General features: G+C 37.8%; 1 protein-coding gene and 1 long non-coding RNA gene across 11 annotated transcripts in view; one reads left to right on the top strand and one right to left on the bottom strand.

Annotated features, from left to right (window-relative positions):
* The window catches only part of LOC143694651 (uncharacterized), a 31148-nt gene extending 25671 nt beyond the window's left edge, over positions 1-5477 (top strand). Inside the window, exon 3 of the long non-coding RNA XR_013183284.1 lies at positions 1126-5477. This is a non-coding gene — a long non-coding RNA (uncharacterized LOC143694651). The remainder of the gene's footprint in view (positions 1-1125) is intronic.
* CTNND2 (catenin delta 2) overlaps positions 1-26569 on the bottom strand; it is a 638012-nt gene that overhangs the window by 431973 nt on the left and 179470 nt on the right. The gene's annotated exons all lie outside the window — the stretch shown is intronic.

Raw genomic sequence — 26569 nt, 5'->3', positions numbered from 1 at the left:
TGTGGAAGTTAAGGAGTATTCACTGTTTGTTCTGTTATCCAAAGTAATTCATTCCCCAAACACAAAATGCCCATGGTGGCTTGGTGTGACTACAGGCACTAGGAGATACTAACAAAATGTCATGGTTTCAGTTGATATCACTAGGGCTACTCACATGTATTTGTACAGTTAAAAAGTTAGATATCATAGCTAGGAAGAATCACACATCTACTTGTTGTTACATTAAAACAAAACTTTAATTCTTTCAGTGAGAAGGAATTTGGAATGAAATTACAAAATGCCAATTAAGAAGAATAAAGGCAATAATACCCTTAAATAGCACATGATGTTTTCAACTTTTTAAACACTGTCAAAATAATTAAAGCACAGTACATGTATTATTTCAAAAATGGCTGAGATATAGTACCATAGTACTATGAGAATATGACACATGCCATGTCAGGTTTTGTCTGTTAGGAAACAAAATGTTTAATTTTTAAAAGATGTTTATGTGGCTTTAGCAGTGTAATAGCCTTACAGATTGTATGTTTTGCATCAGCACTCAACCAAAATGGCACTGCCACACACTGTATTTGAAACCTATTTTGTGGAAGGTTTTTGAAACCAACAAACCAGAAAATCTGTTGTTTGATAAAGGAATAAAGGTTTACTAGAGTATTAAACCCCCCAAATGGTAGGTATTTGAGACTTGCTCTTGAAAGAAGGAGAGCAAAGAATTAAAACCCCCTTGTGTATGTATCTCTTGCATAGAAAATTTGTTGCCTGAAGTCCAATGATATGAAATAAATAGAAAGAAAAGAAAATTTATTTGTATAATGGAAACAGTATTCAAGCCAACATCAAAAGAAAAGTGTACTCTGAGGCAATAATTTCTTAAATATTGAATCTTTCTTTTTTTCCCTTCTTTTCCTCTCAGAAAGTGACTTCAACAGCCTTGAACTCTCACTCTCTCAAAAACAACCACTATCACATCACACTGTTTCTTCATATTTACAGGATCAATGGTGCTATAAGAGATGAAGTGCTTGGAAAAACAACAGTTGATGAGCAATGTCAAAAATTTATCCTGCACAAGATACATTTAAATATTTGCAGCCAATCTTTTTTTTTTCTTTTTTTTTTGAGGGTCTTTGAACCTCTGCTGTGCCATCTATACACACAAATCTGTCTGAGAAGGTGAACTCCAGAGGGGTGATAGCACATGGCCATTCACCTCATTTGCACAATGTTTTACAGAATCACAGACTCACAGAATCCACTATGTTGGGACAGATTTTTGAGATCATCAAGTCCAACCTATGAACTAGCACCACTGTGTCAACTAGACCATCATACAGAATGCCACATCCAGTCTTTCCTTAAACACCTCCAGGGACAGTGACTCCACCACTTCCCTGGGCAACCCATTCCAGTATCAAATCTCCCTTTCTGTGGAGAACTTCTTCCTACCTAAATCTCCCCTGGCACAGCTCAAGACTCTGTCCTCTTATCCTACTGCTAGTTGCCTGGGAAAGAGACTGTCCTTCACCTGGCTTCATCTTAATTGCAGAGACTTGTAGAGAGTGGTAAGGTCTCTCCTGAGCCTCCTTTTCCCCAGTCTAAACAGCCCCAGCTCCCTCAGCCACTTCCTAGAGGACTTGTGTTCCAGATCCTTCACCAGCCTTGTTGTCCTTCTCTGGACACATTCAAGCATCTCAACATCCTTCCTGAGCTGGGGGGCCCAGAACTGGACACAGAAGTCAACGTGTGACCTCACTAGTGCTGAGTACAAGGTGGCAATCGCTGCCCTGCTCCTGCTGGCCACACTATTGCTGATACAGGCCAGGATGCCATTTGCCTTCTTGGCCACCTGGGCACACGTTGGCTCATGTTCAGCTGACTCAACCAGCAAGCCTAGGTCCTTTTTCACTGGGCAGTTTTCCAGCCAGTCTCCATCCAGCCTGTAGCACTGAAGGGGGTTGTTGTGGCCAAAGTGCTGGACCTGGCTGTTGGTCTTGTTGACCCTCCTATTGTTGGATTTGGCCCATCGATCCAGCCTGTCCGGGTCCCTCTGCAGAGTCCTCGTACCCTTCAGCAGACAGACACTCCCTCCTACTTCGTGTCATCTGCAAATTTGCTAATGGTAGACTCAATGCCCTCATCAATAAAGGTATAAAACAGGACTGGGCCCAACCCAGATCCCTGGGGGACACAGCTAGTGACTGGCACCAGCCGGATGTGGCACCATTTCCCACAGCTCTCTGCCAGGAGTGCACCTGTCCACGCTGCAGGCTGCCAGCTTTTCCAGGAGTGGGATGTGGGAGATGGTGTCAAAGGCTTTACTAACATCCAGGTATACAACATTCACAGCCTCTCCCTCAGCCACCAGACGTCTCACCTGGTGATAAAGGGAGATCAGGTTGGTCTGGCAGGACCTGCCCCTCCTAAATCCATGCTGGCTGGGTGTGACCCCCCCCAACCACCCTGTAGGTGCCATGTGATGGCACTCAAGATAACTGTTCAAGTTTTGAATGAAAAACTGAGATCATAGTGAAGACTAAGGAAACTGGAAAAATCTACGTTCTGTGAATGTCATAAACAAAAACATTTTCATAAGAATGCTAAGTCCTATCTTGAATAAGGGCCTCTGGCATTTATGAGCTCAGATAACAAGAAAGCCATTATTAACAATCTAATTTCAGGTTTACAGATAAATTTAGAAATTAAAATAGTTACTAGTTACCTTGCAACATTTTCTTTCTTTGTATCATACATTATTTTGCCTTAATAGTGTTTTCTGCCCTACCTAAGACAGAATGGGAAAATGTGTAATATGGACTTTTCATCTCTACTAATCTCCAGAGTGCTGCTCTAGTGTCAGCCTGACTTCTCTGTACTTTAATGTATTGGTGCTTTACTCACAAAGGTGAATAACACTGGGACAGACTCTTTGTGCACCTTCTGCTGACTTTTTTGCTTGGTTATTATATTTGCAGTTGAAGATGGAGAGTAACACATTATTATGTTGATGATGCTTCCAATTGGCATTGCAAGCTTTATGACTGGGGATGCTGAGCCAATTTGGACAAAGAGATTGACAGCAGAAAGGCAGTGATGCATGTACTAATCACAGAAACCAAGGGCCACACTGCCTCAAAGGCTAATTTTGCTTCCCAGCATGTCTCAGAACATTTCACTGCACAGGGTCACATAAAGAAATAGTACAGCACTGGGACCATTCCTGATGTAATTCAGCACCCTTTTGTTTTCCCCCTGAAAGGTTTTGCTTGTGTTTTAGGAAAACCAGGATGCAGCTGGGGGAAAGAAAAAACATCTGAGACAGTGTTCTAGCCCTCCATCTTCTTCAGCAGCATGCACAGGAGTAGAGAGCCTTGTGATGCTGCTGCTCAGTGCTGCGAGACATTACAATCTTCAGAACTGTCGCCAGACCTAGAACAGGCTAGAAAGACAGAATTTAAAGCAAAGGCCATTTTAGCTAATATTTCCTGAATCCAGTCCCCGTTTTCTATATTCAGTTTAGGTCAGAAGAAGGTTTTCAATTATTTTCCATAAGAATTAATAAAACTACTGTAACACTGTGATAATAATGAGAAAGTCATTGAGTACTGCTTGTTCAGAAGCACGAGTACACTGGATTCAAAATATTTTTTTCTCTATAGCCCCTCTAGTATTTACTCTTGGTGCCATCTATAGGTAGCCCTCACTGAAAAACATTAGTCCACTAAGACAGTGAAATGTGTTATGATCACCAATACACTTTTTTTACTGCAGAAGCTGTTGGACTCTGCAGTAGTAAGAACAAATAAACTTTCACTTGTTTTTAAATTACATCTAAGCATGATTAATCTAAACTTAAGACTCCAACTCATCTTCATTTCTTTGCATTTTTAGAATTCACTCAAATCGCCATTGAATGTCTGAAAATTGAAAATTTCATGTGATATGAGCAGAAGTCGAGACAGAAATCTCAGTCTAAAATAGCTATAAAAGTTACCAACAATTTCTTCGGCCAGCATACAATGCAGATGTAGGATATTGTGCAAACACTGTTAGGCTGATAAAAAGACATAACTATTTTGGAGTTATACCTAGAACAGAAAAAGAAAACCTTCTAATATTCCCTTCCAAAAGTCTTACACAGAAAAAAAGTCATCTTCCTCTGACCCAGCAAAATGGAAAGGGGAAAAAAATGCTTTCTTAATAGGCCATGAAGAAAGGAACCTAGGAAAAGAACTTTAATGTATGCAATATTATTGCACTAATTTAAGATGTAGTATCTTTTTCTTGTCTTGCACACATGCACTATCATGATGACTTAGCTCTTTTATGATGCAGGAGAGGAGAAATCTATTATTGTAGTCTAAATGCAAAACCTGTATTTGCCATAACCTAAAACAAAAAAATAATTGTTCATATGCATGTGGTGTGTAGCAGATTTCAATTTGTTTTATTAAATATAAAACACTTAAAGGTAAAACTAATAATTAAATCCATGGTACTTCCACATTTTTCAGTTCAGGATCATGCTTGATTTTGGTCTCTCAGCTGAACTAGAATATTTTATACAAACCATGAGCATCACCCAAGCAATTCTTTTGAATTGTAACCTTTAGGAATTGCCTAATTTAAATTATCACCAGGAAGAAATAATCTGAAAAGCTTTAGCTATCGTATATAAAAAGGATGTACATGAGAAAGAAAACCTCTTTAGTTGGCAGTTCATGTAGGTTTAGATAAAGAAAAGTAAAAGAAATTGATAAATAAGATGGAAAGCTTAAACAATAAAGGAAATAAAATTTTGGAGCAACTTTACGGCATTGTACTCGATTATGCATCACTTCCTCTTTTTATACTCTATCTTTCTAAAACAATTCAACAGATCAGCCACGGCTTTTGAAACAAATACTAGGATTGTTGGCTGAAATCCTATGGCCTACAAAATATATCATGGACTATCAGAATGTCCCCCTTTATCCTTACAATGTATGAAATAAAAATCTGAATGGATGACAGCAGAGATATCAAATGAAGACATTGCTCATAATCATAAATACAAATCTTTTTAACTTCACAGTACACCTTAGAATGTGAGTATATTCAATTTTTGCATGTGCTCTGAAAGGTATTGATGTAAATAGCAGTTTTCTCATGTAAATGCATAATCAATTTAATTCAAATAGAAATAATTCAAGATGTGGTAGAAGTGGAAAGAGAAAACAAACCTAGAAAGAAAAAAAGGGAAAATAAAGGATTTTAATATTACCCTGAAAAATCTGAACTGATGTGTTCTTTTATATCATAGCCAACAATAAATACCTTCAGTATTTCATTATTAGAGTTGTAATGTATTTGCAAAGATAGGAAAAGGTATAAGACATTCTTTTTCTACATGTGTGTCTGCAGTGAATTGATATATTTACACAGTGAATGACAAGCCTCTACCAACATTTATATGGCTTCAACAAGCTCTGTCAAGTACCCTCCTCTGACATCCTTTTCACCTACCATCTATTTCCTGTTTTATACTTACTCTGGAGTCCAGATCATTTAATTAGCCAATAAATGCTATCAGGAAAAGGTTTGCCTGATGCTTTTTTTGACTGTTCAACTGCATGTTATAAACTGATTATTTGTTGCCCAGTGATGCAAACTGATTACCTGAGTTAAAACCCTTAATTAAATAGCCATTCATTAAACTCACAGTTAAACAGAACACATGATACTTTGTAATTAAAACAAATTGTTGTACACAATATCTTTTAATTTGATGGATTTATGACCTATTAACAGTATATGAAGCTTGAATGCAAAAGAAGCCCTGTGACTGAAGTGAAAAAAGGCATATACCATATGCTTCAAATGGGAAATAACTATATAGCAAGAAATAGTTATAATTTATTACAGCTTTTATTATTTTGTATCACATTTAAACTAGCTCACAATTATCTCACTCACTGGGCCAACTTTTTAATGCCTGTACATATACTATGTGTTTTCCATGAGGTGATTGCTGCTCTCTAAATAGAACATTTGACTGTGCTGCCATCTACTATTATTAGAATATAACAATTCAGGTTTTCTTTAGCAGAATATAAATAAGCACAAAATCATTCCAGTTCTACATTTAAGGATTTGAAGATGTTTCCCTGACCTAGTAAACCAGTTTCTTTCCGAGGCTTTACCTAATATCACCATTTGTTTTTTGAGCTCCAGCACGGCTTCCTTTCACCTCATGACAAGACTCAGAGTTTTCTAGCTTCACCCTTGTCCCTGCTATTCTCCTTCCTGAACTATTCCTTTCCCTTATCCTTAGCCTTCTGAGGCTAGTCAGGTCATCCAGCTCTTTCAGAGAGAAAGCTATTTCTTTTTCATCCTCCCAGGACAGTACAAGGACCACTTGGACTAGACTAAATGAGAGCTGGAAAGGAGGTGATTTTTATCACAGCAGGGCAAAAGGTAAGATAAAAGCAGCTTATGCAACTCCACACTACAGAGAGAAAACGACTATGAAATATCTGGCTACCTTTGCCAAGGATACATATGAAAAACCATGGCCTTTTTCAAGGGAACAGTTATCTTCAAATCACAAGGCTTTTGCTGGTTTATTCTTCAACAGACCCTTCACTGCCCTGTTGCACATAGGTAGATTTTCACCCTCTTATGGAATAAACCCAAATCAACACTGTGAATTCTGTCTGTTTCCTCAGATGAAGCGGTAAAGAAAAAGAGGAGGAAGAAAGTATAACTCCTTCATTCTTCACACTCCAAGTCCTCATATGGGGAATAATGACCCAAGAAATTGAAGTATGTTCTAGGTGAATTTTTTATTAGAGGGCCCAGGAAGAAAAAGAAATTGAATAAAGTTTGCCCAGCATGATCTCTGTATAATATAGAGTACTTGAGTTTTTTTATATTCAAAGTAGACAAATAATTTCCTGGTTGGAAGCTTCTGAATAATGGCACTTCCCTCTATTTTGAGTTCCTCTAATTTTTTTTTTCTTCTGTCAATTAAAAATAACTTGATAAAAATAGCTTTATAAAGAATAACTTAATAAAATGCTTATAGTTTAATCCTTTAATGAGAATCAGCACATAGTACCAATTTTATTCAAGTGCATTTAAAAATCTTACTTACTTGCTGCTAAAAACTGAATTATCTGAAAGTCAAGTCAATGTCAAATTAAATCTTGCTTTTATCCTGCAAAAGAAGGCTCATGAAGATCCAAAGAGCTGCAAGATTAAGGCAGCATAACTAATACCTGAAAGCTAAGATAACTCACTTGGTTTTACTTTATGAGTACAGTGCTCTGTGTGCAGCGTGGAATTGGTCTCGCACCTTGTCCTAAAATTACAAGTTTTTATCAGCATGGCTGCCTGTGCTGGGGTGAGAGCCATGATCATGAAGTACAGATCTCAGTTAAGTGGTAACCCATACTTGTAACATGGAAATGGTTTTCCTCACTTGCATAAAAATGAAGGCAAATCTCAGACAAACAGTTCTAAAGAAAGTGTTACAGTCAAAAGCACAGGATTACAAAGTAATATTAATAGAACAGACTATTTACAATCTCTTTTGACTACTGATAACTGCTATTAAGTTGCAGGCATAGTGCAACTCTGAACTTCATCAGTCATCATGAAGCCTACCCTTTTCTCACCTTTAGCTGCAAACATTAGCTGAAAGGTCTTGCTATGTGCCCTTTATTTACAATATTCCAAAGCAACCTTCCAATCCTACTGGACTACTTATCAAGGAGATACAGATCTGCAGTGATGAGACATTTGTCTGCCCAGAGTCAATGTGAAGTGACAAGTTCTGCACTCATTTTAGGAGTCTATATAATACATGTTTCTAAGTTACAATATTAATTTCCACACAAGAAGTAGTTCTCAGAATATGCCAATTCTGTTGTTAATGGCATATATTACTTAATACTCCTGAAATTGTGGCCCATGATAAAAAAACCCAGTCCGCTTCTCAAATGAATTTGCTGTTGTGTTAGTGCTGTATTAAAAAATGGTACACACAGTATTAGCAAAATCAAACCTTCCCTGAACCCCCGTTCCTTCACTGTACCACTGTAATCACCCCATGCTTTTCCCTGTCTACCATTATCTCTCTCCCTCTCAGTGTTTGCCTCCATTCCACTGCCTTTCCCACTCGAATAAAACATCATCACAGAATTTCCACAATAGTTCTTCTATCATTCTTGTTTGGTGTACCCTTCATGCTACATATGCGGCGTGTGTCCACTAAACTGCTGAGGATAAGATGGAAACGCTACAATTTTCTGTTTGCCCAGTACCTAGAATGATTATGTTCAGCCTTGATTGCTTAGTCAATGTAACTAGGAAGTCAGGGATTATGATTTATGTGGAGCTAAATGATTTCTGTTACAGTAATATCTGATCATATCTAGATAATATCTATATAGTTAGATATTAGACAGGTAATATCTAACCCTTTTTAATCTTTTTCTCCTTATGTACACCATTAAGTAGGAAAATGTGGAGAACTGGGAAACAAAGAAATTCAGTGTCATAAAAGCATTAACAAGAGAAAAAAAATGTAAGCATCTGGTACCTATTGCCCTGTCAATTGTGTCTCACCACCACAATCCATGAGAATCGTTATCTCCTCTCAGGATGAAATTCAACCTCTGTATCACCAATATCCTTTTAAGTGCTCCCATTGGTCTTGCTGTTGATGCCATAGCATCTAAACCTCTAAATACAGGATAGTGTATCAGTAACCACTCCGCCTCCAGCTATTCCAATAACTGTCACAATGAATATGAGGAGCAGCTGAATTGACCTACATCACTACTCACTCACACAGTTACTTTATTTTCGCAGCATTGGAACAAAGGGTTTGCTTGCTGTATTTTAAATCTTTATTTTGTCAAATAACAACAACCTTGGCATTGTATTTTCACTTACATATGCATGCAAAAAAAAAAAGTCAAAGGCCTTTTGTTATCTACAAACATTTAAAAAAATTTCAGTGCATTCAATTTCCAGTCTTCTTAAGAGTCTGAGATATGAGTTGCAATTCACATCTGAAATCTCTCATTGGTTGTAAGTGAAAAATTGATAATGCTATTGTATTTGAATATAGTATTCATTAGGGAAACACAGAAATCAAGCAAAAGTAATGACATAAACTTGCCAACACAAAGGGATGATCAGAGTTTTTCATAACATGAAGGAAAAAATGCCTAAAGCATGAAAAAATAAAGCATAAACATTAATGAGAACACTTTGAATTTAATGAAAATACTTCTCTATTTTCTTCTGGGCATCTGATTCTGAGAGAGATACAAGGCCAAAAGCCCAAGAGTATAGACTACAGCAGAACTTCTTGGTAAGGTAAAAAATGAAACAGCATTCCAATACCATAACTATACAGAAAAAATTGTCCAATGTATTTTTAAAAAGTAAAGGAACTTGCTTTCCAGAATGTGACCTTTCAGGATACAATATGGACTAGAAACATGACAGCAATACAGATTATGAGAGACTTCTTTCAAAGATAATAAACTGGATTTGGGATTAAATGTCGGTTACATCCTACCCAAGTCACAGCTAAGTGTATTTAGATGACTAACACATGTACACTGGCAGAATTTTTTTTCAGGGTCCAAAAAATGGACCTGTAATAGGAACTGATAGTGTATTTTGCTACTTAAAAAGGAATGACACCATTTATAGCACTAGATGAACTTGCAAGGGAAAGCAAATGAGAGACAGAAGACAAGAACTGCTTAAAAACTACCCTTTCACCTAAACATATAGATTCTCACAAAATGCTTTCTTTGCACATCAAAAGACAAAGTTGTTGCAAGTTCCTAAATAAAGTAACAGAAATAGAACTTGTTTTGGTCCTCTGCCCCCATTCACCACCAGAGGAAATAAACTGTTAAGGATGCACTGCTGAATCCTACTCAACCATCCTTTGCCAAAAAGAATTGTTTCTGTGCAGTAAGCAAAATGTGTAAATTTGGATTCTAGAAGAGCTGAGCATCTTGCCTGCTGACAGTGGGTCAGGAAGGGGTGAAAAACTTGTCTTGGCCAGGCAGACCTGCATTTTGACAGTCTGCTGACCATAAGCTACGCTTGTTATATTGTTCAGGGATTTCTTACATAACACAGTCTAAAACATTAGTAATTGACAAGAACTAGCTGAAGTCAATTTAGCAAGCAATTTAAATAACAGAATTTTTTAAATGATCCTAATAAAATTCATTTATAAGTTCACTGTGATTCTCATCTATAGCAAAGTCTACAGAACTGCAAGGGGGATGTTGATAGAAAAAGTGTAAAGACACCCTAGGAGTCAGTAACTGTCCAAGCCAGCACATTCTGCCATGGCTGCAAAGGATGACAATAGCAATTAAAGGGATCACTCTGTGCACTCTATTAGATAATTATCCAGATAAGGTCAAGGCTCACATCCTCAAGTGCTCTGATAATGGTTTATTACAGCAGCCCATTTCAAGTCACATTAGGCTGACAGCTGGTGTATGGAATACATTTCAGCACAGCTGCAACAAAACAGTCTGGAGATTAATGGGGGGGACTGGCAGTCAGAAGGACAGGCTTCTTCTCTCCCCACTTCCTCCCCAAGGGCTGGGAGAGTGGCACATAAGGCTGCACTTTCTGTGCAGTCCCAACAGGATACACACCCCCAGAGTGTGCCACTTCCTTAATCACATGAGACCTGGGCATTGAACAGGCAGCTTCTGCATCCAAGGGTTTCTGCTGATGGGCTTTGAGGACAAAATGTCTCCTGTGGTGTTAAGAGCCCACCCCTGGGATTCTTGTTATTTGCACAAGCCCTGCAGAGATACCATAGCCAAGCCTTGCAGAAAGGGTTATTTTATTGTTTTAGTGAAGTCCTCTTTTCATCTATACTTTATTTTTAAACCTGAATTTTCAAAACAATATTGTAATGACTAAAAAGCACTTTAACGCTGCTGTTGAAGATATAATTTTAAGATTACTGATGCATATATGCCCTTGTAAAGCTCTAGCTAAAATAAAGAACTTAAAAAATATATAATTTTTTTTCTTCTACTGATGTTAATGAACTTTAAATTATGCCTATTAGTGCCACTCTTTGACTTTCAAACACCTGCTGTAGCTGCAGACTCTATTCATTTGATATTAAGCCCTGCTTACAAGAATTTATTTATGGATGAACTCTTCAGAGAAGGCACATTATGATTTCCCTATATAATGAAAGCTCTTCTTAAATTTTTTAGTATTCTGAGAAGACAAGATAACCAAAGCTGGCTTCGTAATTCCATACTTGAAGCAGCTGTTTAAGTGACCTCATTAAGAAAAAAGAGAAAAAACCCAAAAACTTTGCACATTTCCTCTAACTTTACTGAGAGACGCTGACTGCTCAGAACTGAAAATAAAGTTACATTTTCAGCTTCTTTACTTTGATTTAATTCATCATGCCACAGTTCAGAAAATATGGTCAGAAAGATTTTAAATCAAATTTTCAAATGCAAGCTGCAGAGGTTTTTCACCTCCCAGGATTTTGCTTCCTAGATTAGAAAAGAAACTTGGCTCTCTGACATAAATGAGATTGCTCAGATAAAAACCAAATAGATTGTACTCTCTTGTGTCTTAGATTTAACATTGTCCTATTAACTCCTCTTTGAAACTCTCTGTAAATGCCAACTAATTAATCCTTACAACACAGTGGGAAGAAAATGCTGCATTTTACAACCGGGAGAAGAGAAGCAAGAACCACACCTGCCAAAAGAAGCGTGTAACAGCAGGTAGGAAAGCTCAAAAGTTCTGTCCTCAATCCCCATTACTAGACCTGGGCATCCTGCTGTACTGTGCACACTGACCCCATAGGCTGTCTGCCTCAATCATTTATCAAGAGCACAAAGTAAGTGGTGGCGGTGCACATGCATCAACAGTCTTGCTGTTACTGCATAATCTTTTGATTACACCACTCTGTCAAGTGACTAAAATAGCTGTCTTGAGACAGCATGCTATCTTGCAGCACACCTATTGAGGTAATTCCCTTTGTAACAAGAAAATTACTCTCTCCCTCCAGTGATGGGATACTACCAGAACAGGTGGGCCAATGAAAGGGCTGGCTTCAAATAATTTCATCAGTCAGCCCTTTTCTCCTGTTGGGATTTCATGACACATCATGACTGATGTTACTTCACAGTAGCTTTAGGCTTTTGCTCATGTGCCTACAATGCCAGCTGCCTAAATTGTGCTGCTTGTTAAAAAAGGAGTAAATATTTTTCCAGCACAAGAAGTTAGGCTGCCTGGACATACAGTGGCTCTAACCATATACAGCAGGCATCTCCACTGGATGGCAGGATGCTTGAGATTGGCAGGGGCCTCTGGAGCTCATCTGCTCTAACCCGCCTGCTCGAGCTGGGACACATAAATAAATCAACTTGTTCAGGATTGTGTCCTGGTAGCTTTTGAATACCTCCAAAGAGGGAGACTCTGCAGCCTCTCTGGGCACTCTGTGCCAGTGCTTAGCCACCCTCATAGTGAAAAAGTGTTTCCTGATGTTAACAGGGAACCTTCAGTGTCTCAGTTTGTGCCCATGGCCTCTGATACTGTCACTGGCCATCAACGAAAAGAGCCTGCTCCCTCCTTATTGCATCCTCCCTTTAGGTATTTACATACATGGATGAGATTCCCTCAGAGCTCCATCCTCCATCATGTAATACTTCAGCAACCACCAGTAAACAAAAGTAGAGGTTTCAAATGTACACATTCAGAGTGAATGCAGCATGAACAGAAGTTGATGCATGCATATATATCAAGCAGTAACATTTTTTCTTGAAGCTTAGCAGCTTATCCATAGCAGATTTTTACTTAAAAAAAAATGGTTTCTTCCCTTAAATTTATGACTGTTAAGCAATTATTCACTATCTAATTCACTAGTTTTATTTTGGATTTGAAAGCAAGAGTACAAAGCTAAGTCCCTCCTGTGTTAAGCAATACATCCAGTAGCCATGCCCATGAGGCACCATTTTGAAGATCCAATTGCACCAAAATTTTAATGCAATCTGTTAATAAAACCTTTTGAAAATATTTAGCCAATTTTTATCTCAGATCTTAAAAATTAGATACTTAGTCCTTACAACAGTGAAAGGGTGTGAAAGCCAGTGTTTATATAATAATAATTCAAATAATTCAAACAAAAAACTTAAAACACCTTTAAGACCAAAGTGCTTTGAATTTTTAGGGTCTCTCTCCTCACTCTGTCAGCATGTCCAGCTCAACACATTCTTGTTATAGGCATTCTCCTTACAAAGCACACCTGCCTGCCCACCAATTATGCACAAGATGAAATGCTTCTTAGTATAGCTGCTCCCTTTTGCAACCAAGACCTTTGAAAAAAGTGGTGTACAGCAAGCCAGCTTGCCTTTTAGACTTCTTAGATCTTACTCTATGTCTCACTCTTACATCTTACTCTTTTTCTACAAAGATTTCCTACAAACATACTACTATTTAGTTTCCTTCCACTTCTTTAGAAAAAAATAGTAAAAAATAGTATTTTTTTTCCCATACCAAATTATCTTTAGTGAATAGACCTTTATCCTTATAGGAATTCAGCACATTACAAAGTGTTGAAGATGATCCAGATTTTTATCTGTGAAGTGTTTGCAGTAATGATCCACTGTATATGTAAAAAAATTTAGTGAGAAACAAAAGCTAAGCTGCTTTGTACAGTGAAGATAGAGTTGAAAATCCTCTTCAAAACTTCTAGCATTTCACTGTTAAAGTAAAAATTAGGGGGAAATATATGATCCAGCATATTTAAAATAGCATGATTATTTTTCTCTATCATAAAATTTGCTCCAAATCTTTTGCCCAAGTTAAACTTATCAGGACAGAGTTCCATAATGGTATCTGCTGAACTTGTTGAAAGGAAGGAAGGCAGGAAGGCAGGAAGGCAGGAAGGAAGGAACTGAATTAGGCTAGGACAAGAGTGAAGCTTAGTTTACTTGCTTTTTTATGGACAAAATATAGCTTGAAGACATGGTTGCTAGGAAATGGAAGGATGGAAGGATAATGCACTTTCTCTAATTTCTCTCCTGGTAAGGACCAATTGTTTATTTGCTTGTCTTCTAGCAGGCAGAATTTCAGACATTCAGTGCTATGTGAACAAAAGCTGAGAGTAAAGTTGTTTATAAGTATTACAGAGCAATCTATTTCATACTGAAATAAATCATCTAACTTTACAGAAAACATTATGTTCAAAACCTCTGCTGATTATCATATCCCTGTATTATGTGGCCATGCTACCAACATTAAGGTTTACATTTTTATTCTTATTTCTTATTCCTTAGCTGAAATACTTGCTATTGAAGCATACACTACCTACCTACATACATAACCTACCTTTGTTTTTTGAGAGTCTTACATACAAGAAACTCCCTTTTTACATCACTCTAAAGGATAATGTGTATCTTACTTCCCAACAGTGGGATATTGCAGGATAAATAATATCTAGTTATAAAGCTAAACTCTAAGACTGATTTTTAGACAGGAATCTTGCGTGAGTGTAGAGAGAAGTCCAACATAACAACAAACAAGCAAACAAACACAAAAAACCTCTAAATCCTGAAACTCACTGCTCTCTCATCTATTTTGCTAAGGTGGAAACCACACCAGATTATACAGGACTTGGACAAATGCATCAGCCACAAGTGGGAAAGACTGCTCTTATCCAAGTTCTCATCCTAATTTGGAAAGGAATGAAATTCATTAGAATCAATTAATTTTTTGTCAAGAAAATTAGCTTTGGAAGTATTATAGGTTATTTTTGTCGTATTTAACATGTACCAAGGAAAAATGTTGCATCCCAGTTGATGACCCTAGTTAAAATATTCTAACAAATAACTTTTCATCTATACTGATTACAGTTCAAACATGTTGTAAGGGTTAACACTGTTAGCAGTACCTATGGCATTTCTTCACTGTAAATGCACAAAATAAAGAATATTGGTTGAAGTGGTAGTAATTATAAATTTGAATGAACTGCTAAAGCGGATTTATTGCGTAGATCATTGAAATGTTAAAGCAATTAGAAAAACTTTTTCAGCAGATTAATTCAGGAAAAATTCCAAGCAACGGTAAAGTAGCTCTTGGAAAAGAATTACTAATACAGTAGATGGAGTTCATAATCAATAAAGATGCTGACTTAAAATGAAGCAGTGTTTCCTCCTGAATAGATGGTATGTCATGTCACCTCTTTTGGTTGGTTCAGTTTTGCTCAGCCTGGTTTTCGGTAGCAGGGAGGGCACAGAGGTGGCTTCAGTGAGAAGCTGCTGGAAGCTTCCAGCAGGTCCAGCAGAGCCAATCCCTGGTGGCTCTGAAGATGGACATGCTGCTGGCCAAGGCTGGGCCAATTAGAGATGGTGCTATCACCTCTGTGATAACAAATTTAGAAGAAAATAAAAACAGAAGCACACACAGTTTTTTTCTAGCCAGAGAGGAGGAGGAGGTGAGAACATGTGAGACAAACAACATGGAGACACCAAGGTCATTCAGGAAGGAGGGGCAGGAGGTGCTGAGGTTCCTCTGCAGGCTGTGGTGAGACCATGGTGAAGCAGCTGTGCCCCTGCAGCCCATGGGGATCGACAGGGGATGCAGAGATCCACCCACAGCCCATGGGGATACATGGGGGATGCAGAGATCCATCTGCATCCCGTGGGGGAGGTGCCCATGCTGGAGTGGGTGGATGCCTGGAGGAGGCTGTGATCCAGTGGGAGACGCAGTGGAGAGAGGGGGCCCTGCTCCTAGGCTGGAGCAGCCTGGCCTTGGAGGACTGCACTATGTGGAAACAGAGTCACAGCAGTTTTGGGAGGATTGTGTGCCCATGGGAGGGACTCACATTGCAGCAATTTTGTCAGGACTGCTGCTCATGAGAGTGGACCCACACTGGAGAAGTTCACAGAGAACTGTCTCCCATGGGAGGGACCCCCAGTCTCACAGGGGAAGGACTCCTCTCCCTGAGATGTGAAAGTAAACCTTGGGTGATGAGCTGACCAAAACCCCCACACCGCTGTCTCCCTGCACTGTCAGTGGGAAGGAGGGAGGGGTTGGAGGGAAAAAAGGTTTAAGGGCTTATTTTACTTGTCATTATCCTGCTCTGATTTAGTTGGTAGTAAATTCAGTTTGTACCTTTAAGTTGAGCCTGTTTTGCCCTTGAAATATTTTCTCCCAATCCTTATCTCAACTCATGAACCCTTTGTTAATTTTTTTTCTCTCCAGTGCCCAGCTGTGGCAGGGGAGGGTGAGTGAGCGACTTTCCTGGGTGCCTGGAACCACAACATCACTCTAACCAACCTATGTGCAGGTCACTTGAAATCCTATGTTCTTTCCCCTATGTTCGGGAAAGAAAACAAAATACTACAGGAATGCTGGCTCACAGATCACATTTCTGCTGGAACTGCTTTAATTTAGAAAAAAACTGTAGCTACTCATCACTGAAATGTAGCTTCAACACAATAATGGACATAGAAGTAAGAGGAAGGAAGAAAAAGGACACAATGTTTTAGTCATGGCAGTATCATGATAGCTATGAGGAAACTACTTCACTAACTAGTTCTAAATGCTCATCTAAGGAAATGCTCAGATAAACCTTAAACAGCAAGAATTTGGAGCTATTTGGTAGGCTAAAGCAAGGAGAAGAGATACATGGCAGATCACAATAGCTCTCTGAGAAAAACTAGAATTTTTGGAGCCATTTTGTGGTGCATTTAAAATATATTTTGTTACAGATCACAGACTGCCATATTGTTTAAAATCTGTAGTGGTATTTTTTTTTTGTTACCATCTAAATACGGCTTGGATGCTGCCTTTCAGAATATTGCAGAGAGTTTTGAATCTCTTAATGTATCCTAAAAAGGGCAGCCCAAAGTGCCAAGGCAAAAATGCCACACCTGAAAGGCAGGTTGCAGTATCTGATTCAATACAACTGGGAGGACTAGGGGATATTGAACAGGCTGCAAGTTTATCACTTTCCAGTTGAGAGGGGTCCTGACAGGCAGACCCAGGTTGCCCTGGGAATCTGTATCAGAAAGCAGGGCAACTCCAACAGGGGGGAGAGAAATGATGCATCTGACTCCATGCATATCAGAAGGCTAACTAATTACTTTATTATACTATATTATTCTATACTATATTACACTTCATCTAAACTGAATCTGCACAAACACCCAACTCAACTCAACTGCACAGCATCTTGTGACTGTCAGCTGACAGTCCTGACACACACACACACTTGGCCCTGACAGGCCAAGGAAACAAAACACCATCACTTTGGGTAAACAATCTCCACAATGCATTCTACTTTGGCACAAACACAGGCACAGCAAATGAGATAAGAATTGTTTTGATCATTCTCTTCTCTGCTTCTCTCAGGTTCAGAGAATGTGAATCCCACAATCTGCTCTAGTGCCAACCCTTCTTTATCTCAGCTGTATGCCACCATCCATGTCCCTGGCTGCTGCAGCTGGTCATGCTACAGCACAGGAGTTACACTCAAGATATTGCTAGTCTATTTAGTGGTTTAAAAGTCTAAAGAGGCCAAGGCAGGAGAGCCACAGGCATGTGGCCACCAGACAGCTGCTGCCCCTGCTAAACCTAGCTCTTGCCAAGGCAAGGCCAGATGTGTCCTGAGACACTATCAGTTCTGCACCAAGCCTGTGACCTCCTACTATCAAAGCCAAAATTGTATTTACTGAATTTCAGAGTGGGAGGGATGATGGAGAAATCAGCACCAGCTCCTGTAACACTGCTTTTGATCTATTTAGCCAAAACAAGACTTGAAATCTTGTGCAAAACAGAAAAAACATTAGTCTGATTAGTGGTTTTAATTTGAAGAGAATGCCTGGCAAAAAGTCTGCTCCCACAGCACCTTGGCTGTTGAGCCAAGTTCTTAATAGGGGCAAGGACTACAAGAGCTGACTACAACCTCTGAAGAGGAATATTTTTCTGGAGGAGACACTAAAAGGACTTCCTAGGAAGACTGCCTAATGGGACGTGGAACAATTCAGAACTGAGTGCAAGTAACAGGGTAGGCACTGGGCTGGGGTTTTTCCTGGCCAGAGGCACATGACTACAAGGCTCATTTCTTCATGGACAGCTTTTAAATGGCATCTCTGTCAACATTCCTTCTCACTGGAGTGAGCAACACATGCTTAGATGGAGACTGTAGCTGCTACAGGGGAGGCTTCAGAATGTAGAGGCCACCTAGGCCCTGGCAGATGACAGGAGTCACACAGAACATATTCTATCATGCCAGACTGCACAAAGGCTGGCCAACAGTGACAGAAACTGGACACCCATTCTGCATTTCTGGGATCTGTATGCATCAGTCAGTTTCAGTTAAGAACAAACTGGTTTGGGGGTTTTATTTTGTTTTGGTTTCTTTTTATTTATTTTTTTTTTAAATCAATGGCTCCAGTATGATTTGGCCAAGCAAATTCCGGCAAGGCATTCCTATTATCCAAATACAGTATATTACAATATGGAGAAAAGAAAAAATAATTTGGAAACTCTGGAAAATTCGGCTTCTTTCTTTTGTCATATACAAACATACAAGGGGTAAAATCTTGCCATTTAATCTTTCTCTTTCTTCTAGGGGAAGTAAAAAATGCCATACAGATGGAAGAATAAGTGCTTTGGATGCTCTTCTCTGTAATAGGAAAGCCTTCATTAATAATTGAATCAAGAGATGAATCAATGAAAGACAGTAGAAATAACCTGATTAATAGAATATGGAAGTCTGACAGATTTTGAAAAAGCAGAAACAGGATACACATAAAGTACCACTTCACCTAGAATGTAACCTATTTTGGTTTTACTTAGTTTCTTTCCCAGTATCAAATATGAGTATTATTTTTTTTGGAACAAAATGTCTGCAGTGAGATTATCCAAAAAAAGTCCTGCTGATTTCATGAAACTTTAATTGGAACAGTATTTGCAAAGGCTTATCATATTTTAAAAGACTATTTTACTGAGATCCATTTATGCAGAAATTAGAAAGTTCATCCTGAATTGTTGTAATAACTATTACTTACCTCTGAATCAAAACCAGGAATAAAGAGCAAGAAATATGGAAATAACTGTAGCTTAATCCATCCCTTTGAAATGGTGAATGAAAAGGTTGAGGTTTTTTAACGAACTGTTATGCCAGGATAAGATGGCACCTGTACGTTCAGCTTTCTGAATGGGTGGAAGGATTATTCATGTTTATTTAAGAAAAGACTCTGTCATCTTCATTTATCAAGGTAATTGCTTTTTGAGGCAAGTAGTCCAACTCTCTCAGCTAGGGCTTTCATGTGGAATAAAGTATAAGACACTGTGAATAAAGATGGTAGGAATTGGCACAAAGTCAGCATTTTCATTTCCTTTTGTGAGGAGCCAGTTCGTTTACCATATAAATTATCAACCACTTTTTTAATATGCTTAGAAATTCATCAGTTATTTTTTTTTAATCAATTGCAGCTGAACAGTAATGACTGCAATAAAACTAATTTTAAGTAGAAAAGAACTCCATTGACACTTTTGAGTAAAATCTTCACAAAACCACAGTTTTACTGGAGAATACATGTTCTGTGAAACCTAATGACCTTCTAGCATAATAAGAAGCAAACTTAATATTCATAAATTTGGAATCAAGTTTTAGCACAGAATTCTTTCTCATTCTTCTAACTGAAGATTTTCAAAGATATAATCTAATGATCAAACACATTCCATAATCTAAATTCATTAGAGGTTTTCATTAATATTCATTCATTACATTTGAAGCACTCAGGTAGAGAACTGCAAGGACACTCAATTAGCAAGTGATCAGAAAGCAAAGAAGTTTCACTTGTGCCACATTTCAAAAAGACCAGATATTCTTAAAATGCATAAAATACATTAGCTCAAATTAACCCCTATCAGACACTCAGGAACTGGCATCCCCAGGCTTATAGATGGGGGAGGCTGCTGGAGTGGGGACTTCCAACTGGAGTTCAAGATACAGACTGCAATTTAGGGGGGAACCAAAAAGGCAAAATCACAAATAATTACTGTACTTTGAGCATTATCTTCAAAGCTGAGAGGGAAAAGTAGGAATCTTATTTCTGTTTCAACACTTGCAAAGTATTTTTCACTCAAGTATCTACTTCATTCTTCTTTAGAAAAGATGGTTGGTATTCAGTACTTCTGAAGAACAATCAATATATAAGAAGTTCTGTTTAAAAGGCTTTCAGTGTTAGGTTGCACCTTGGGATATAGAAACTCTTAAGTCACTTCACCAAATATTAGGTGAGAGAGTATAATTTTTGCCATTCTCTTGCTAGGTAACAAGCTCTAAATAAATCAGGAAATGCCTAATCCTAGCCTGGTGTATGAGCTTTCCAAATAACATATTAGCTTGTCTGTTATTTCACACATGCACATGTATGTTACACATGTACAAAAATGAGTTCAACATGTCAGCTGTCACAGCTGAAGTACTGCAATTTCTGAAAATCTGAAATAAGAATCCCAATACATAGATTTATTCCCCCTTGTTGTGGTCAGTTTACTTAGCAAGTGCATCTGAACAGCCCCACAAAAACTGAGAAAGACAACAGACTGTACAGATGCATTATCTTTCTTGAAATTACTTTCTCAGACCAGCAACACTTTGACCACTTCTCACATAAGTAAAGTTATCAGTTATCCTTGCTGTAAGATGGCAAGAGGTACAGTATATAATTACTAGAGTAAAAAAGCAAGTTGCTAGGCAGGAAGCCACTTTCCATGAGCCTCAACTCCTAGGGAAATAAAGGTAAATAAATGCTGGTTACTTTTGGGACTCCAGTTTGTATTGCTGAGCCTCATAGCTGAACTGCAGAGAAGGGAAGAATTTAAGTTGCTTTTGAGATATTTTGTTTAGATCAGAGAAACTTTCAAGCATCCAGTCTGCCTCTATTCCTTTAGTCTTCATTGCAGTAAAGAATTTGAGCACATAGTTAGTTTCAATTTGCTTTATTGGGATTTAAGGGTATGTTAAACTACTTTGAATTGTATTCTGACTTGGCATCTCAACGATTAACACACCAAGAATGTTGTTTGTTGCCATTATTGGGAACCCAAATGAGTTTTAGACAATGGAGTGGCCTGTCACGAGGTGAGAAACTGCTTCTCAGCACACTGGAAGACATTTCAAGCATGTTAAATTTTTAATTCCATCGCTTTAGAGGTTGATCATACGTACCAAGAAAGCAGCAAACATGGCACTAGTTCCACAGGCTTTTGAAATACCTTTTATGACACAATTACTTTTTAAATCAAATTAGAAAATATGTGGTTGAAAACATTATTCACTAATTTTATCCCCCTCCAAGTTAATTACTGCCATGCTCCTGCAATTTATGTGATCTTGTATAAGAGAGAAATCACTAGATTTGTATTTTAAAAATATGTATTTTATAATTACAAGCAACAGCTGAGATAATTCCAGCTAAAAGGGATTTGGGAAAGACTAATAACACAAAGATATGTAGTGACTTTACATCTTACAGTTTTTTTCTACCAGGAAGGTGAGCTCTCACAACCTATGCTGAAGCTTTTTTTTTAGCTTTTTCTTTTTTAAACAAAAAGAAAAATAGAGATTTTTTTTTTAATTTAAAGAAATCAAAATACAACCACGAAGGAATACTATTTCAGGTAAGGACTCGTGAAATCTATGGCTCAAGGCCAAGCAACAGTATGAAACTCAAAATCACTATTCTATAACACTAAAAGTGTTTAAGAAAGGCGTTCAGGGAGGAAATTTCCCGTTTCATTTTCACAAGATGCTCCAATTAAACAAATTCCCCACTAATACAAATTCATAACATTTGAAATTATTTCTTACTGCCCAGAAAAAAAAAGTCTTTGTGACTGACAGGTAACTGATGTCTTACTTGAAGTAGTCAGGCTGTTCATTGACCTGAGTTCTGTCACAGGAATGCTACATTACAGTCTGAGAGTGTTACATTTTAAGACCCTTTCTGTGGCTCCTCATGTAAGATTACCCAGTATTGCAGTGGATGGTCCAAAGCAGGCCTGTCTTTGCTCCTTGCTCCTGTAACAGGTGTGACTTGTTAATAATAACATTAACTTATTAGATATTATTGAAACCTCCACTTGTAACACCTGCAGGTGTAAACTTAGAATCCAGATTTTCAAGGATAGCATGTAAGGCTCAGATTCAAAAAGCACTTAAGTAAATATTTCACATGTGGTTTGAGCTCCAAAGCATTCATGCAATTGTGAATGGCTCTTGAGCAGATTTCAAAAACATCTTCTTTACTAAATGAAAAAAACTCCACCATGTGGACATTAGCTAGCAGAAAATAGAGTGCCCCTGTGGAGGGAGAACTGCTCTTATATTAAGCTCAGCAGGAAAACTCTATGTTCCCTGGATTGCTGGTACATTTCTCACTTTTTGCCAATAAACTCCCATACATTTGAAAAACCAGATAAAAATAGATCAACATTTCTAAAATAAAACACGCTAAACTGATTCCCATCACAAAAGCCCTATGACAAGGGAAGCAGTTAGGTAAATTTTGACACAGTCTTGAAATATTGGCCTTGGTTGCAAGAACCACTCTGTGCACGGAAAATTACTGCAACAAGCTATTCCTTCCTGACTACTGACAAAAAAATCACTGGTTTCAGCCATCTTGATATTCAGCAGCTCCCAAAGTTTCCCATGTAACTAAAAATCAGTTCTTTAAGTATCTACACGGAGGCTGAAGTAAACAGAAAACTTTCCTTATTTAAATGCTGGCAGTGCTCTTACACAACACACTTCCAAAAAGGACTGGAAGTTTTGAAAAGAAAGTTGTATGGATATAATTTTATTGAACATCCTGAATGCTCACATTAACAATGGGTTGCAATAACATGGAACTAAATAGGGCTCATCTGTTGGGCAAACTGAGCAGGGCCTCTGCTGGAGCACTGGTGTGTGATTACAAGCCAGAGTCTTTAGCTCAGCTCAAGCAACACAGATTTGCAACTTCTATTCAGTTGCAAGCTTGCCATACTGGTCCTGCTTGTTACTTCTGAATGACCTCTTGCACATTTGAGTTGTGCATCAATGTCTGCTTACTTTAGCAACCACTCATACCCAAGATGGCTCCATTTTTCTGATCCATTGTCATCCTACAGCCGCCTACTTGCTCCAGAGGTCCACTTCCCTTCAAACATAAAAGAGGCTTATAAGCAAGTTAGAGAGAAGCTTTTTAGCTAGGCCTGTAGTGACAGGATAAGGGGCATTAAGTTTTAAATTGAAAGAGGGTAAATTTAGATCAGATGAAAGAAACTTTTTTCCTTTTTTTTTTTTTTTTATGATGCAAACATAAAATATGTTATGTGGAACAGGTTGTCCAGAGAGGCTGTAGGTATCCTGTCCCTGGAAGTTCAGGGCCAGGCTGGATGGGGCTTTGAGTGACCTGGATCATTGAAACATGTCCCTGCCCATGGCAGGGGGGTTGGCCTGTGTGATCTTTAGAGGTCTCTTCCAGCTGAAATGAAACTATGCTTCTAAAATTTTATTTCTGTCTCCAAGGTATCTATGACTGTAGGCCCTTCATAGATGAAGGTTTTTAACAACACATTTATTAGCTAAAGAAGGATAGAGATTTTGGCCTCAAAATGTTTTATTTTCAATTAATGAAAAGAAAAGCACATATGTCCAATTAATTACTGTTGTGGTAGGTTTTAACTGTCCTTTAGACCTGGTCAGTCCCTTTTCTGTGTGTACCTGGAATGATGCTGAAGCCAACCGGGAGTTGCCTACTCATGCAGCCTTTTTATTTCTTCAGGATCTTTAAGCAAGGGGTCAGTATCAGCTACACCTATTCATACCAATCTTAGTTTTGGTTCTCCCTTGGCAGTGATAGTAATAACGTTCAATCAAATTCTTTCCTAAAAAACGTATTTGGAAATAAATACTGTAATTACATTTTTCTGAAATACAGCAAAATAATTTGGTTTCTTGCCTCAAGCAAGAGCTAATAATTTTCTAAAATCAAAATTGGTACTGATGGAAAAAGTCATCTTCCTTTCTAATATTCCTAAAGACCTTCTCTATTAAAAATAAAAATCCTCTTATTTTCCAAAGGCTCCCTAAAGGCAAATTGTCTTCTAAATTTCAAGAGTTTCTTTTATAACGCAAAGATTACATTCTCAATAAAATCTTCCTTTTACACTCTAAGTTTCTATTCAAATGGACATATTCCATCAAGCAGTCTCCAAAAATTGACTCGAGAAGAGGCCCTCTCACCTGACTGAAGTTTTCCAGCTCACCAATTTCATTGCTAAAACTCATCAGGTATAACCATTTTTCTTATTTATAAAGAAAGGAAAAATACCCTCACTTTTTACTGCTTCATCCTTGAAGAGAGCTTTACTGTTTAAGCTTTAGTGTCTCATCCCCATCGGCTGCCATCATCAACCCATGTAGAAAACAACAATAAAATGAATTCACCCATAGAGGTCATTCCTTTTGTCCTGTGATAATATGAAGACCTAGAAGCCTAACAATGAATTCCAGAACTTTAACAACCTGAATAAATTGTGAAGTACAAACCAGAATGAATATAGGCTATAACAGCCATTTCGCATGAGTCAGTGCACAGAGGTGCAGTCTGAAATCTGCAAAAATATCCTCTTGTTTTTACAGAGGAAAAATGAAAGGAAATAATTGCTTTTTATATACATCTTTCTCAGTAAGGCAAAATAATTTTTTAAAGATGTAAAAAAAGTGTGAAAGAGTAAATGGAATACACTTGAATGAAAGTACTCCAAAATTGAAACTAAGGACAAGCGTCTGACCCAAGGCTTCTGATTATTGCAGTTCCTTTCTGTCTCTCTGTCTCTCCCCTCTTATTTTCTCTTTCTCTTTCTTTGTTCCATTATCTCTTTTCCTCCTTTCCTTCTTTCCTCCCTGCCTCCTTCCCTCCCTTTTACCTCCTTGTGCAGTTTGTGGCAAACAAAACCAACAAAGCCAAACCAAATCCCAAAATTCATACCGAAAACTTGTTACTAAGCTAATTCCTGAAATAGACTTGTAATGACTCAAGCTGGATGATTACAACAAAAATGCTTATTTAACAGCACCATCTTTTGATTGAAAAAAGCTTCAGTCAAGCCTAATCATCAAAATGATGATCTGACAATTTTCATTCATGGAGTTTTATCACTCTAATACTAGCATTACTTATGTGATAGCACAGAACTCAACATTAAAGAAACATAGAAACAATCAAATTTTCCAAGCCCCCAAGATGATCTCTTGATGACTCAGCTTCAGGAACCCAAGCATGATTGTCACCTTAAGGTTTTGAAATTCATATAAAGAAGTAAAAACAATATATTTTGTAGATTCAGTAACTACAGCACATTGGATATGACACCATCTTTCAAGTTGCTTTCAAGTTGCTATTTCTCCCACACAGTATGACTCTACATCTGTTTTCCTTTTTTTCAAAGACCTACAATTGACACCTATGATTTATGTCTATTTCAGAAATACACATTGCTTTCTGTCTGTTCATTGTGGCCAATTTGTAATTTTAAGACTGTTTGGTCGCCCCAGGGAAAAATCCATAGCAAATAAGCCTCAAAGCAAGAGAATAGAGTAAATGTAAGCAGTCATAATTCTAACATTTCTCTGAGTAGTTGTATGTTTACTACAGAATTTTTTTCCAGAAAATAATATTTTATGGCTTTTGATTCCTTTGTTTATTTATTAATTCAGTTCCTGCATTAAATAAGTCAGGTGATATATATGACACGTAAATGAAAAAAAAGTCATGCCTTGTTTAGCCTGTTATGTATTGCAGTAAAATGGTATTTGGCAGGAAACAATCTCTCTCGTGACAGAACTCACTCAATACAGAGAAAAAGAACAATTTAAATTGGACAGATAAAGATTTTACAACAAAAGACATAAATTAAGTGACATTCAAGGAATAAGTATTCATGACTTAATCTCTGAAGCTTGAAGGAGAAGCGATCTCTGTTTATACTGCCAAATCCAATGTTAACTACAAGCTACAATCACATGAAATGAAGCTTCTAGAGAACTAAAACCCCCACTTTGGTTTACATGTTTATATTTCCTGCTCATCCTGTGCTGACATAACAAAAGCAGTGTGATACAACACTTTTACTCTATGAGTTCCAAGGTGCTTCAATTAAAATCACAGTTCAGGTTTACCAGATGCACTTTAAAGACATGAGCTTCTTTTTTATTTTTTTTTTTTTTCAAACCAGATGTTGCACTCCAATCAGACAAAATTTACAGACTTATTGGAAGGGACAATCACAAGAAAGATACAAGATTTCAATCAAGTTAAGCAGAAAGATTTTAACCAACATAATAATGCTAAAAATACTGCACTCTTCCTGACAGGCTTAAACTTCAGAGAGGAAGATGATGGTGTCATATCCAATAAGTTTTTCTTTGGAAATAAGAAACAGCAGCACACCCTTATTATAGAAATTGAAAGTGATTACATCACATTAC

The sequence above is a fragment of the Agelaius phoeniceus genome, chromosome 1 (genome assembly GCF_051311805.1).
Source record: "Agelaius phoeniceus isolate bAgePho1 chromosome 1, bAgePho1.hap1, whole genome shotgun sequence".
NCBI classification, from domain to species: Eukaryota; Metazoa; Chordata; class Aves; order Passeriformes; family Icteridae; genus Agelaius; species Agelaius phoeniceus.
Note: the sequence above shows the minus strand (reverse complement) of the source record. Positions and strands in the feature narration are given on the sequence as shown.